Source organism: Mustela putorius, unplaced genomic scaffold, assembly GCF_011764305.1.
Source record: "Mustela putorius furo isolate JIRA1106 unplaced genomic scaffold, ASM1176430v1.1 tig00000785_pilon_pilon_pilon, whole genome shotgun sequence".
Taxonomy (NCBI): domain Eukaryota; kingdom Metazoa; phylum Chordata; class Mammalia; order Carnivora; family Mustelidae; genus Mustela; species Mustela putorius.
Genome location: NW_025421480.1, coordinates 7,195,853 through 7,208,187, shown reverse-complemented (window position 1 = coordinate 7,208,187; position 12,335 = coordinate 7,195,853). Strand labels below are relative to the sequence as shown.

The window sequence follows — 12,335 nt, the reverse complement described above, 5'->3', positions numbered from 1 at the left end:
TAAATCTGGTAGGTTCTATAGGACGAGTCACCAACAATAACCCACTAACATCCATACCGACTACTCCGGTTTCCAAAAGAAAAAAAACAAACACCCCACCTGATTCTTAACTGTCTCTCCTACCCTCCTTCCCCACTTCCAACAGACTAACAAGAATGGGTCACTTCACAGTGGGCTGCTGCTTCTCGACAATCAATCAAGCACAGCCTTCTGCAGCGGGCCTGGGGTGGGGAAGCTCTGTCTTCCCCCGATCAAGGCTGGTGCCCCACTAGGGGTGGGAGTGGACACTCATGCCCCCAGGGAGGAGCTGGGGCTGGCATGTACTTAGGGACCCTTAGGACAATGCAGGGAAGGTAGAAGGAGATCCCGTCTGAATATAACACTGCCTCAGTGCCTGAAATTAACATGTAAATTTCCCTTGGATTTTTGTTCAGGTTTCTAAGTGGCTTTGTCTTAAATGGATATGCTTGGGTTTTGTTTAATCACCTCTCTAACAGAAATCTAGGCAAAAACGGCATCCCGGGTTGCCATGGGCAGAGAGAAGAAGCTGCCCCGGGGATGGTGGAGCAGCACACCAGGGAGCAGCTCTTTGAAGGGTAGAATGAAAGCACATCCCCATGTCTTGGAGCTAAGAGAAGGAAAAGGATATTTACATAAGATGAGACGCCAATACATCGGAAAGTTCAACGTGCTTAGAAATAGACAGTGGCTAGGACAATGATGAAGGAACCACATTGCTGCAACAGATTGCGTCTTTCATGTTTGATTTTCATTTAATTCCTGAAGAAGGCAGAGGCTCAGTGGAATGACTCACCCACATCCTCTTCCTTCAGGAACACGCCTGCCGACCCGACGGACGCCAGAACCTGGAACTGCCCCTATGTGTTCCCCTCCTGAACTGATCGTTTTTCATACGGCGTTTTTTGACTAGAAGCCAAGTTCATCCGAGGCTCAGCCACGAAGCAGGGTTTCAAACCAGGTGAGGAGGTAAAAGATGGACTTTTCCAGCCTGTTCGGCCCGTGATTCATCCGTCATCGTCTCTGTGCCCGGAGAGAACAGTAAGCACTCTTACCCCTTCCTCCCTTCGTTGCTCTTCGTCACCAAAGTATGGTTAACAAATTAAGGTATTTTATCTGTTTGAAGCAGAAACATCTTTTTGTCATCTCAGTCAAGAAATGAACTAATGTTAAGGGATTGAATTAAAGTTTGGAATAATAAGCATAGTGTAGTTGGGTTCAACATGAGGTTAGAACCAAGTAGAGAGAATGGAGAAATTGAAATCAAATATGCTTAAATGACTCTCAACAGCTGTGGGGTATTTTTTTTTTTTAATTAGGTAACAATATGCAAGGGTCATATGGAAACAAAGACAGTATGTTTTTCATGGTCAAGAACTTGATATCTAGTTTGAAATAATTCACTCTTACTGTAGCTGTTTCCCGAAAGTCTCAAAACCCAAAACATTCATGGTGTTGCATTGACGACGATGAGATGATGATTTATTATGTTGGTTTTAATTCAGTATAAACTGGAAAACCTGAAGAATATTGGGTTTACTTGAGGACACAGAGTACATAACATCCAACTCCTCTTTTGCACCTGATTGCCCTGGCGGGGAGGAAGTTGGCTAACGGGTATGTGTTGAGTTTGAGGCTTTAAGGAGGACTGAGACCTGGCTCACTTTGTTTCTTTCTAATGGAAGATATGTCATTAATACAGAGGGTGATTAGTGATTTTTAAAAATTCCGAATATTGGTATTACTTAGACCTCTCTGTTTGTTTCCTCATCGGGAATGTATGGAGCACCAAGTATGTTCAAAAGAATATTCATATAAATTTAAGGATCCACTATCTAATTCTTTGTTAGGTTGTTATTATTTCATAATTAAATAAGACTTTTTGGCTTTTCCATAATATGAAAAAGCTTTTGTTACAACAAAAATATAAGAAGACGACGTGATATTTCTAGCCACTGACAAACAAGTTGCTTTGTTCTCTCAACTTTTCATCTGGTATTAAATGTCATTGCCCAGAAGATTATATTATATTGTATTTTTAATTCAAGCCCAAATTATAGCATTTTAAATGAAATTAGAGCCAAGTCCCATTGGTATTTGAAAGTGGCAATTCATGATTTCTCCATATTATGTATTCCAGCATTTTTTTTTTCCTGTTTTCCCAACCTGTTCTGTAGACCGGTTTCCAATTCCGTACCATGTCTTCAAGCGTGATTCTACAGGAAATTTCCTATAACTGGGGAACGGTCCCTACATTTCAGAAACACACAGCAGCTAATTTGATGACAAACTTCGGCTTAAATCCAAAGTGTACTCGTAGCTCCCAAAGTCTGACCTTTGTTTCTCACAAAACTCCTGTGAAGAAATTCCATTCATGAATTTTCCCTCTGTCGGAACAAAAATATCTAATTGCCTCTTCTATGAAATCTGTATTTATCAATTATGGCTTTCTCGGGGAAATTCTAATTTGCAAAAATGCTCTATATTCCAAGCTTTAACAGTTGGAGGTAGATGTCCTTAAGGATGGAGGGGGAAAAAAAAGTTCTTTTTTAAATGGCACATTTACTAATTATAAAATGCTCTTATCTCTTTGCAGCCAAAGCCAAAATGAACATGTGCCTTGTACTAAGAAATCCCAGGATTGTCACAACTTGTGCCAGCTGCTGAGGTTACGACACCTGTGCCAGCATTGCCAGCTCTGCCCACTGTCATCTGTTCCAACTGTTCCATCTGCACTGTTTGTACCAATTCTCCCATTTCTGCATCTGTACCTTCTGCAGAAACGTTTCCAACAATGCCAGCTGTGTCATTGGTGCCAAATATGCCAGATGTTCTATTTGTCCACCCTGGGCCAAATCAATGCAGTTTTGTGCTCATTAGTTTTAGCTGGTAGATTCTATTTTACAATTTTTTGAGATGTATTTAGATTGAATCCAGGCAAAAATCCCCATTGCAACACTTTGACGTCTCCCTACCCATCTTTTTGGCCACCCCAACTTTCTTGAACAGCGTGAAGTTGGTCCATGTCATCTTGACCGGACGAAAGCCATGCTCTCCCACCAACGCAGCGCTAATTGTGGTAGGCTGTTGCCTGCAACGTGAAACTCTATCGAAGAAAACATTGCAGAAGCCCCCAAACACAACAATAAATTGGCAAGGTAATTAAAAAAGAGTAACTTTGTTCTGATAAACAAATGGGAAATGCTCAACAATCAATATGTCGAGCCGATTAGAGTAATCTATGGCATAATGTTCTATTAAGCTGACTGTTTATTGGTCTTTTAATCGGCAAAGTCACACATGCGGGTTGATGAGGGCCACTCTCCTGTTTTCTGGGTTCTGCTCTGCAGAGTTTTAACCAAGGGTGCATGCGGGCTGTAGGGCCGTGCCGATGGCCCTGATCGCCTCCCGGTAGAACGAAGCAAGGTCAGGAGCTTTGCCCTCCGGCCAGAAGCCAGCTTTCTCCTCTCTCAAATGTCAATTCTACCCGTGCCAACACAAACCATTCTTGGGGTAAGAATGCGCTCTCATCTTTAAGGTTGAAAAAGAAAAAAAAAGGTATTTTCATCCTCACAACTTCAATATTCGACACCATGCAATGCAAAAAATATAGTGTTTTTCTCTTTTCTTTTCTCATTTGGGAAAGCTCTTTTTTTTTTCTTTCTTCTTTTCTTTTTCCTTTTTCTTTTTTAGGAGCCCTAACACTGAATCTCCAAACATTAAACCAGATTCTTTCCTCTCCGATTGTTCTTGGAGATGGAGGATGAGCTCAGAGTCTGTCCTTTGAAAACCGATGCTCTTCCAGGAATGTGAGGTCCAGAGGACAGCATCTACCTCCTGTTTATCCAGCTTGGATCGCTTAACCACTGCTTCCCAATGACGAAAGTCGCAAGTATTCACTGGTCCTTCAAAGCATTAATAATAGAGTTCTTGATAGCAAATAAAATGGCTTGTGATCACGCCCAAAGATCTGTACTCGGTCTACACACGTGATGAGGTCCAGTGAGGAAATGTCTCAACAGCATTATGAGGTTTCAAAATCTACACAGAAGCACTGAGCTTCCACAGAGAACTATCAGATTACCATATGCAAATGACTTTGTTTAGGTTTTAGGCTAAAAATGCTGGTGACATCATTTCTTCCCAGACAAGGATGTGTATGCTGAGGCTCTAGTCTCACCAGTCCTAAGTAGGCCAATATTCCCATACAGCTCGAATATCCTCCGCTCAATCACACTTTTGCCTTCTAGGGTAAGTGATTGTTTCTCACTGTCCCAATTCCTTAGTTCCAACACCCAAAATTTAGTTTTTTCTGATCTTTTCAGCCCTTGCCTTCCCATAACTTTCTCTGAACATGGAGAGGAGACTAGATAAATATCGATTGCCTAAAATGGTAACCCTCTCTCAAACTATCCCCAGTTCCTGACATAAGGGATCGGTCTGAGTCTGCTGACCCAACTTCTAGAAATGCCACAGACTTTTAAAATTCTAATTCTCTACGTTCCAAGATGCCAAGAGGGAACATCCTTAATTAGGATTAAAATAGTGTGATGACTCGTCGGGAGTGCACCCTGTACCTTCTCAGAACATTTTAATTAATAAAACTTCTGCTCCCTGCTGACAAAGATGTTTCTGATGGTGTTCTTGCCCAACATATTTACCGCCTTCATGGATGTGAGTCATTTGAATAACTTGGAAGAATCCAGAAACTCCATGGTCTCACAGAATTGAGTGATACAAGTGTCAGGTGTGCATCCAGTGTGGAGAGTACTTTTCGTCACCTGACATGGTGACCACAAGAACATTCAGATCTGCAGGTAAGGGATAGAAAACCACCCATATCAAGGTTCCAGTGATGGGGTGGCTCAAAATATCCAAATGACTTCGAAATTTGCTCTCACGACACTCAGCCTCCCTGTTAGTTGTTTCTCTGGAATGAGTAAGTCAACGTGGAGAATATACTGTCCACTGATCTCCTAGCCACTTGCAGTAAACAGGATACCTCAGTGCTCTTTAGTTTCTTGAATATTTTTCTACTACTTCCTCAATCTCACAGCCCACATTTTCAATTTTGGAAGACCAACAAATCTTAACAAGTAGTTGCCTCACTATTAAGTGCATTAGGATACTCCGATTCTTTAAAATTACAAGCATGACAGCAGCTACGGGATCGATATTTAGGAAAATGCTATACAAGATGACAAAAATGTCCCGAGGGGCCATGACTCCACCAGTACTATTGCCATCATTTTTACCATTCGGTGACTTATTTTCAGGTAAATGACACTGCTTGACTCGTTAATGTTCCAACCCTTATATTCAGCCCCTAAATAGTCCCCAGACCGCAGGGTCAAAGTATGTCGATGAGCTGTCTGCATCTAGAAGTGAAATCTGTCAAAATGTAGAAGAATTTGAGGAAGTCGGAAAAGAGGTTAAGAGAAGACAAAGTAGGGCAAGGATAGAAAATAATAAATCATTGCAGCAAATCAGTAAGAGGAACAGACAGAAGTGGGTTGCCTTGGTTAGAAACAAGAACAGAAACCATTAGTAGAGACTCACTAGTCCAATCAGAAAGCAGGTCCTCGGGGGTTAATGACACATCCAAGCTCACACCGCTTATTAATGGCAAATTCAAGTGTAGAACCAACCTATCCTCAGGTTCTTCCTCTGTAACATAAAGACCATAATAACAGTATGAAACGGGGGGAGTTGTGCAGGTTGAGTGTGTCAATGGACAGCAAGCACTGAGAACAGCATCTGACAGGTGGTAAACACTGTGGTTGGCTCTCACCATCATCATCATTAGGACACTTGAACCTGTGGGGGTTTTACTTTCCTCGGACCATACGAACTATATCTGGCAAATCGCAGCATCAGTTTAAAGTCATACTCTTACCCGCAGCAATAAATCATCTTATTGCCATGTTTGTAGGCGGGCCATCAAATTTGTATTATGAAAAAGGAAGTTGGAATAGGAGCCTGAACGTAAGCAACAACCCAACTGTTTTCGGTACCCTACCTGGCACACCATGAAGACAGTCAAGGTAGAGACTGCTGAGATGCCTGAGTTAATGGAATGAAGCAAAAGCAGGATCAATCTAGACCAACCAAGGCCCCAGCAGCAGTGGTATTTGGCTCCAGAAAGAAAGCACTCTCAGCCAGTGTCACACCCCCACGTTCTCATGCAGGTAGCCTCCAGTCACCTCTCTGAGGCTAACCACAGCTACGCAGGTCCTCGCCAAGCAAGAGAAACAATAAGACCACAGGGATTCCAGAAGAAAAACTCCATTCTAAATGGAATCGGTCAACCACGCTGGGAAATTAAGAGGCCAAGGCAGGAAGGAAATTGTAGTAGCTACATAATGAAACGAATCTCTCCTACTTGTAAGTAAGGTAATTTAGACTTCCGGTTTGACTCAGCCTCTGATTCTAGGCGTCAGTACTGGGTGGCCCATGAGAATCACCAGGGTGAGAGATGCTAGACCGATGGAATCAGAATTTCTCAGGAATGAAGACCACGAGCATGTGTTTTTAAGAGGCTCACCAGGCTATTCGGATGCATTGGGAGAGTTAAGAAACCACTTTGGAAGCCCAGTCGGTGCTCTTTCCTCTTCAGGAGAGTGGCCTCCTAACAGGGCATTTAATTACATTTGAATTAATTATTTAGAACTGCAGAACTCTGGGCTTTAAACACGAAATGGTATTTTGTGCAAAAGGTTTGGCTCCACCCGGGTTAACTTGTGCTTTTTTGGCTTCCGTCTTCAGAGTCATTTCTTGCCTCATCTCCATACACTCAAGTTGGGCATGATCCTGAATCACAAAAACCAGAGATGAAACCTTCACTCGCGTGTTTGCTGCACATGCTCCCATAGGAGTTGGCCTCTGAGTTAACCTTGTTACAACTGGAGAGCCATCATAACAAGTGCTGGGACGCAGGCACGGGACGATGCCTAACCCCCTTCACCGTACCCGAAGTCTGAATCCACGGTGGGCTGGACATAGACTAGATGGCTTTTTTTCAAGCAAACATTTCAAATCGTGTGTAAAGCAGTTCACAGCACTGTTATGCATGGAAGCAGAGTTTCCCAACCTCTGACAACGGCACACTTGTGCGGCCCAGATGGCTCATGGGTGTGCCAACGCAGCGACCCCTTCATCCCAGGGGCAGCCAGAGCTTCTGGGCTAGTTGCCTTCAGGCATTAGCAGCCTTGCCCCATTGGCCATACACACGTTACCACTTTCTGTACGTGCCATGACGTGAAGAATGTTATAGAATGGAACAGGACAAGTTGAGCCCTGGCGAGGCCCTCTTTAGACATCTAAACTCCATGGACTAGTGACATCAAGAAGAAAAAAAAAAAAAGGAAGAATTGAGGTTGGGGTTGCCAAGTCTTTATTTTGGATGTTACTACAAAGCAACAGTTACCTGTAGCTACCATTTTGTAGAAGAAAGGGGATTGTGGAGCTGTTTGCTTCCCAAACCCTTCATCATAAAGTAGTTCACATCATGTGAGAGCATACTGTCCGGACGCCAAGTGCCGATAAAATATTTTATCAAGAGTACTGAATCTCTTTTTCTGCTTTTTATTTTGTAATTTTTGATCCCACTGAAAAGCTGAAATACCATCACAATGAATACCCATCCCCTAAATTCTAGACGTTTGTTGACATTCTCTTCATCTCTAACTCTCCTTGCTATGGAACCATTTGAAAGGTATGACATCACGTCTCTTCACCCCCATACACTGTGTTCTGTGTCCCTAAGGAAAAAAAAAATCCTCCGAAACCACAGTAGTGTTGTCCCATGAAAGCTAACACGACTCCGATGTCACCTAATGAACAGCTCATATTAATAACATCATCATTTTTTCTTTTTTTTTTTTTAATTTTATTTATTTATTTGACAGAGAGAGATCACAAGTAGGCAGAGAGGCAGGCAGAGAGAGAGAGGAGGAAGCAGGCCCCCTGCTGAGCAGAGAGCCCAATGTGGGAGTCGATCCTAGGACCCTGAGATCATGACCTGAGCCGAAGGCAGCGGCTTAACCCACTGAGCCACCCAGGCGCCCCCAACATCATCATTTTTTCAAAAATCTCCGGCACAGATTTGTTTTTTCCCATGTGAGATTTAATCCGATACCACATACATATTTGGTTGCTCTCTCTCTTCAGTATCTTTTGATCTAAGATAGTAGTACCCCATGTGCTTTTTTAAAGATCATTTGTTTTTCACGACTGACTCTTTTGAACAATCTGGGCAAGCTGTCTTGCTGCGTGTTCTACATTCTGGATTTGTCTGTTGACTTGTGCTTTGATTCAGGTAGAAATGGCATTTTCAACTCCTGAGTATATAGCAAAGACTTAATCGAGACTTAGTGAGTACTGAACTTAATGGAGAGATTCTCTCCCCGGTTCTGATTTTCTTCCCTATGGAGTGTCAATAACTTCATCACAAAATGGCCCTCTCCCACAGGCCAGCATTAAGTACCCACTGTTCTATAGAACAAAAATGATTTCGAGGCACCTGGTGGCTCCATCAATTAAGGGCTCAGCTCTTGATTTCGGCTCAGGTCACAACCTCCAGGTCCTGGGATCGAGACCCACATCGGGCTCTGCCACACTCAGCGTGGAGTCTGCGTCTCCCTCTCCCTTGGCTCCTCCCCTTGCTTGTTCACGCTCTTTCTCTCCAACAAATAAATAAAACTTTTAAAAAAATGATTCCACCATAGACCATCTATCGACAAGCCACAGCACTGGAAAAAGATGCCGGGTCTTCAGAAGACGGACCTAATCTCTGCCAAGGTTCAACTTACAGACTTGAGGGCAGTCACTCATTTCAGTAAATCAGTTAGGCTGACACAGCCTTAGCATACCCTGGAGATTGTCTAAGATCGAAGTAAAACGTCAGGCCACATTTTAGAAAGAGAATTTGGCCCCTGCTGAGTTGCCAGGAGCCCCCTGCTTACCGTGGTTCGAAGTGTCCATGGTACCCGGGAGGACGGGAGAAGCCTTGCTCATAGACGTGGCGAGAGGCCCCTGCCGCTCCATCGACCACCTGCTGGTTCCCGGACCTGCTGGGGCCCACGATGTCCTAATGACCCGTATGTGCCCTACCGATCCCGGAGCTTTTCTGCAGGACACAATAGAACAGAAGCTCACTCGAGCAGGAGCACAAGGTCGGTCACGGCGCCCTTCCGCCCACGGGCTTCCTCAGTTGCTGATTCGGATCCTAGCGCGTGACCATGGGGTCCAGGCCGGGCACAGACTCCAGGCGGGAGCACAGTTTCCTCTCCGGGGTAGCGGGTCTCCAGATCCACCCACCAGCCTCTGCGGGTGCCAACTGGTCTCCGCCCCTGGGGAGAAGGACTGCGGCTCTCAGCGGGCAGTGAGAGGGGAGACCTTCACCCCATCCGGTGCTTTCCCAACAAAGCGAATTAACAGCAGGCGAAGAAGGAAGGGCTGCCTCCCCACTGACCCCAGCCCTCACCACTGTGCCCACCACCCAGCTGACGGGTTTGCACTGAGAGCACGACACAGGGCCGAGCACACCCAAGTGTCCCAATGCCGATGCCCATTTACTTCACATAGACACGCGTGTGCTTCTGAAAAGGGATTCGTTCACCCGAGCCTTGTAAGACCAGACACTTCTCACCCTGGCTCCTCCACTTCCAGCCAACGGCTCTGGCACCTGCTCTGGGCCATTCCTGACCACGCTGCTTCTCCTGGCCATGGCGGGATGAGGGGGACAGGAGGGCTGCTCCAACCAAGTTCAGCCAGAGGCGACAGAGACCACACTTTGTACATCCATGGCACTCCCTGGGGCATGCCAAGGTGGCTTTCCATTCATCTGGGCACCGCGTTCTCCTCTCCAGGTATCTCCAGGGAGGGGATGCTGAGAGAAGCGAGGAGGGGCTTCGGGACCTGGAGGTAATCCTCCACCTGGGGACAGAGGGAATATGTACATATGGACACACAGGGACACACAGGGTTGTGGGAGTCTCGCTGGAGGGAGGGGTTCCAGCTGCCCGCGGTCGGGGGTCAGACTATGTGGGGAAGAGACCACAGAGCCTGCATGTTGGAGGCAGAGCAGAGGATGTGTTTGTGTGTGTGTGTGTGTGAAGGGATGCAGGCAGTTGGGCAGTAGGATGGAGACGAGGACCGTGAAAGAGGGCAGGGTCACAGGAAAGAATCAACTGACAGATTTCTAGCTCTGCCACGTACTCCAAGTGGTTCCATTCTCTACGAAGAGAACTTCTGAGAGACTAGGTTTGGGGTGGGACTGACGAGCCATTTCCTCATTTATCTGTCAAAAATACTTTTCACACCTGCTGTGTGCTGGGACCTGTGCTTGTTTGGGGCATACTCGTTTTTGAGGTGCCGTTAAACGGTCCAGAGGAGATGTTGCTTTAACTGAGTTGAAGCATGAATCGAGCTCAGAAGAGCATGGAGGACAGAGATCGCCACGTGGAAACCATCCGTGTTCCGCTCTGGGCAAGTCCTACTTCTTCAAAGCCTCTCCTTTTGGCTGGATTCTTCCTGTGGACACATTCTTCTCCAGTGGAGCTCTGCTATATTTATTTGGCATATTTAGGGATGTCTGGCTGCCCCCTTCCCCATGCTGGAAGAAATCCTGCATCTTTCCATTATGGGTGATTGGATTACGTCCTGAGTTCTAGAGATTTCCTACTACCGTGGCCGAAAGTCTCCAAGCCAGTAGTTGATTGCCAGTGAAAAACAAACCAAAAATAGAGTCCGGGTACAAGATTGAGACCTAAATAAATAAATAAATTAGGAATGTTTCAAACAAAAAAATCAAACTGTACAAAGGAGTTTCTCTTCTTTTCTCTTGCAATAAGATTGTCTACGCTGCCATGTTATGGCCAGAATGTTCCTCTGTTTTAATAAAGGCTAATTTTGAAAACAAAACAAAGCAAAACAAAAACAATACAATACAATAAAGTGTGTTGGTAATCTAGACCGTGGACAAAACCATGGTTCAGGAGCTCATCTGTGGGACCAGGCACCACCAGCCCTGTTGTAATAGCTTATCCTAACTTCCTGCCTGGGAAAACTAGCAAACCACAAAGCACCCAACAGTAAAATTATATCAGATGTCACTCTCTCCTTGATAGAACTCGTCAGACCAACAGCCAAACCAAGGAGACACATTTGTAAAAGATACACCAGGCTACTTTTGTTGACGTCACTCAGTTGAACTCCCCTCCTTGACGGGTACCCCAAGGCGATCAGATCCCTGGTAATGGGATCTCCGAGGTCTTACCACCACAGTGACACAACCTGGGGAGACCAAGTTTGCACCTCTGGTAGCAGACAACAGTGCAAGTCCTTCTGACCCATCCTCGAGGTTATCACACTAAAGGCACAGTAGAGCAGGGCCTTGACTTTGGGGTCCGACATTCCTCGGTAATTCTGCGCATCCCGTGACATGAAAAGTCATTTGTATGATCTCAGACATAAGCACAGGTGTTTGTAAACCCTTCACAGGGCAAACACTATATGAGAGACCCAACATCTAACAATCCAAGTTTAGGGAAAGGAAGCTGTGTTAGTTTCCCAGGGCTGCCATTATAAATGACCCCAAAATGTGGCTTAAGACAACAGAAATGGGGGAAAAAGAAAAAAAAAAGACAACAGAAACATTCCCTCAGTTTTGGAAGCTTGAAGTCAAAGATGTCTTGAATTCAGGGTGTCTATAGCATCATGCCAGCTCATAGGGATCTTTCCTTGCCTTTCTAGCTTCTGGTGGTTGCGAGGAATCCTCGGTGTAGCAGCTCCGGGCAGCACATCACCCATCTTTGATGCCATGTGGCGTTCTCCTTGCGTGTCTGTGCCTATGTCCAAACGTTTCTCTTCTCATAAGGACACCATCACTGGCTCAGAGCCTGGCCTGATTGAGTACGAACTCGAAGACATTTATAAAGACCCACTTTCTCCATAAAGTCACAGTCACAGGTAGCAGGGATGAGGGCTTGAACTCATTTTTTGGGAGAACACAATTCCACCCATGATAGGAAACAAAAAACAAAAAACTGATTTTTGGCCTTTGTTCTTGTTAATAAAAGGAGAGACAGAAATAGTTTTTTAATAAATTCAAGATGCTACAAAGTTTAAAAGTCTTAAAGTTATATAAAATAGATTTTCATTATAATTTAAAAATATATCCTAGGGACACTGGGAGGCTTAGTGCGTTGAGCGTTCAACTCTTGAATTTGGCTTGGTTCAGGATCTCAGGGTCATAAGATCGAGCCCCGGGTGAGGCTCCACACTCAGCAGGGCGTCTGTTTGAGATGCCTGCCAGC

General features: G+C 45.0%; 1 long non-coding RNA gene across 1 annotated transcript; it reads left to right on the top strand.

Annotated features, from left to right (window-relative positions):
* Window positions 1–542: 542 nt before the first annotated feature.
* Window positions 543–4,633, top strand: LOC101684622. Its single transcript, XR_199751.2, has 3 exons — window positions 543–1,059; window positions 2,615–3,176; window positions 3,712–4,633. It is a non-coding gene; the product is annotated as an uncharacterized LOC101684622 (long non-coding RNA).
* The last annotated feature ends 7,702 nt before the right edge of the window (window positions 4,634–12,335 follow it).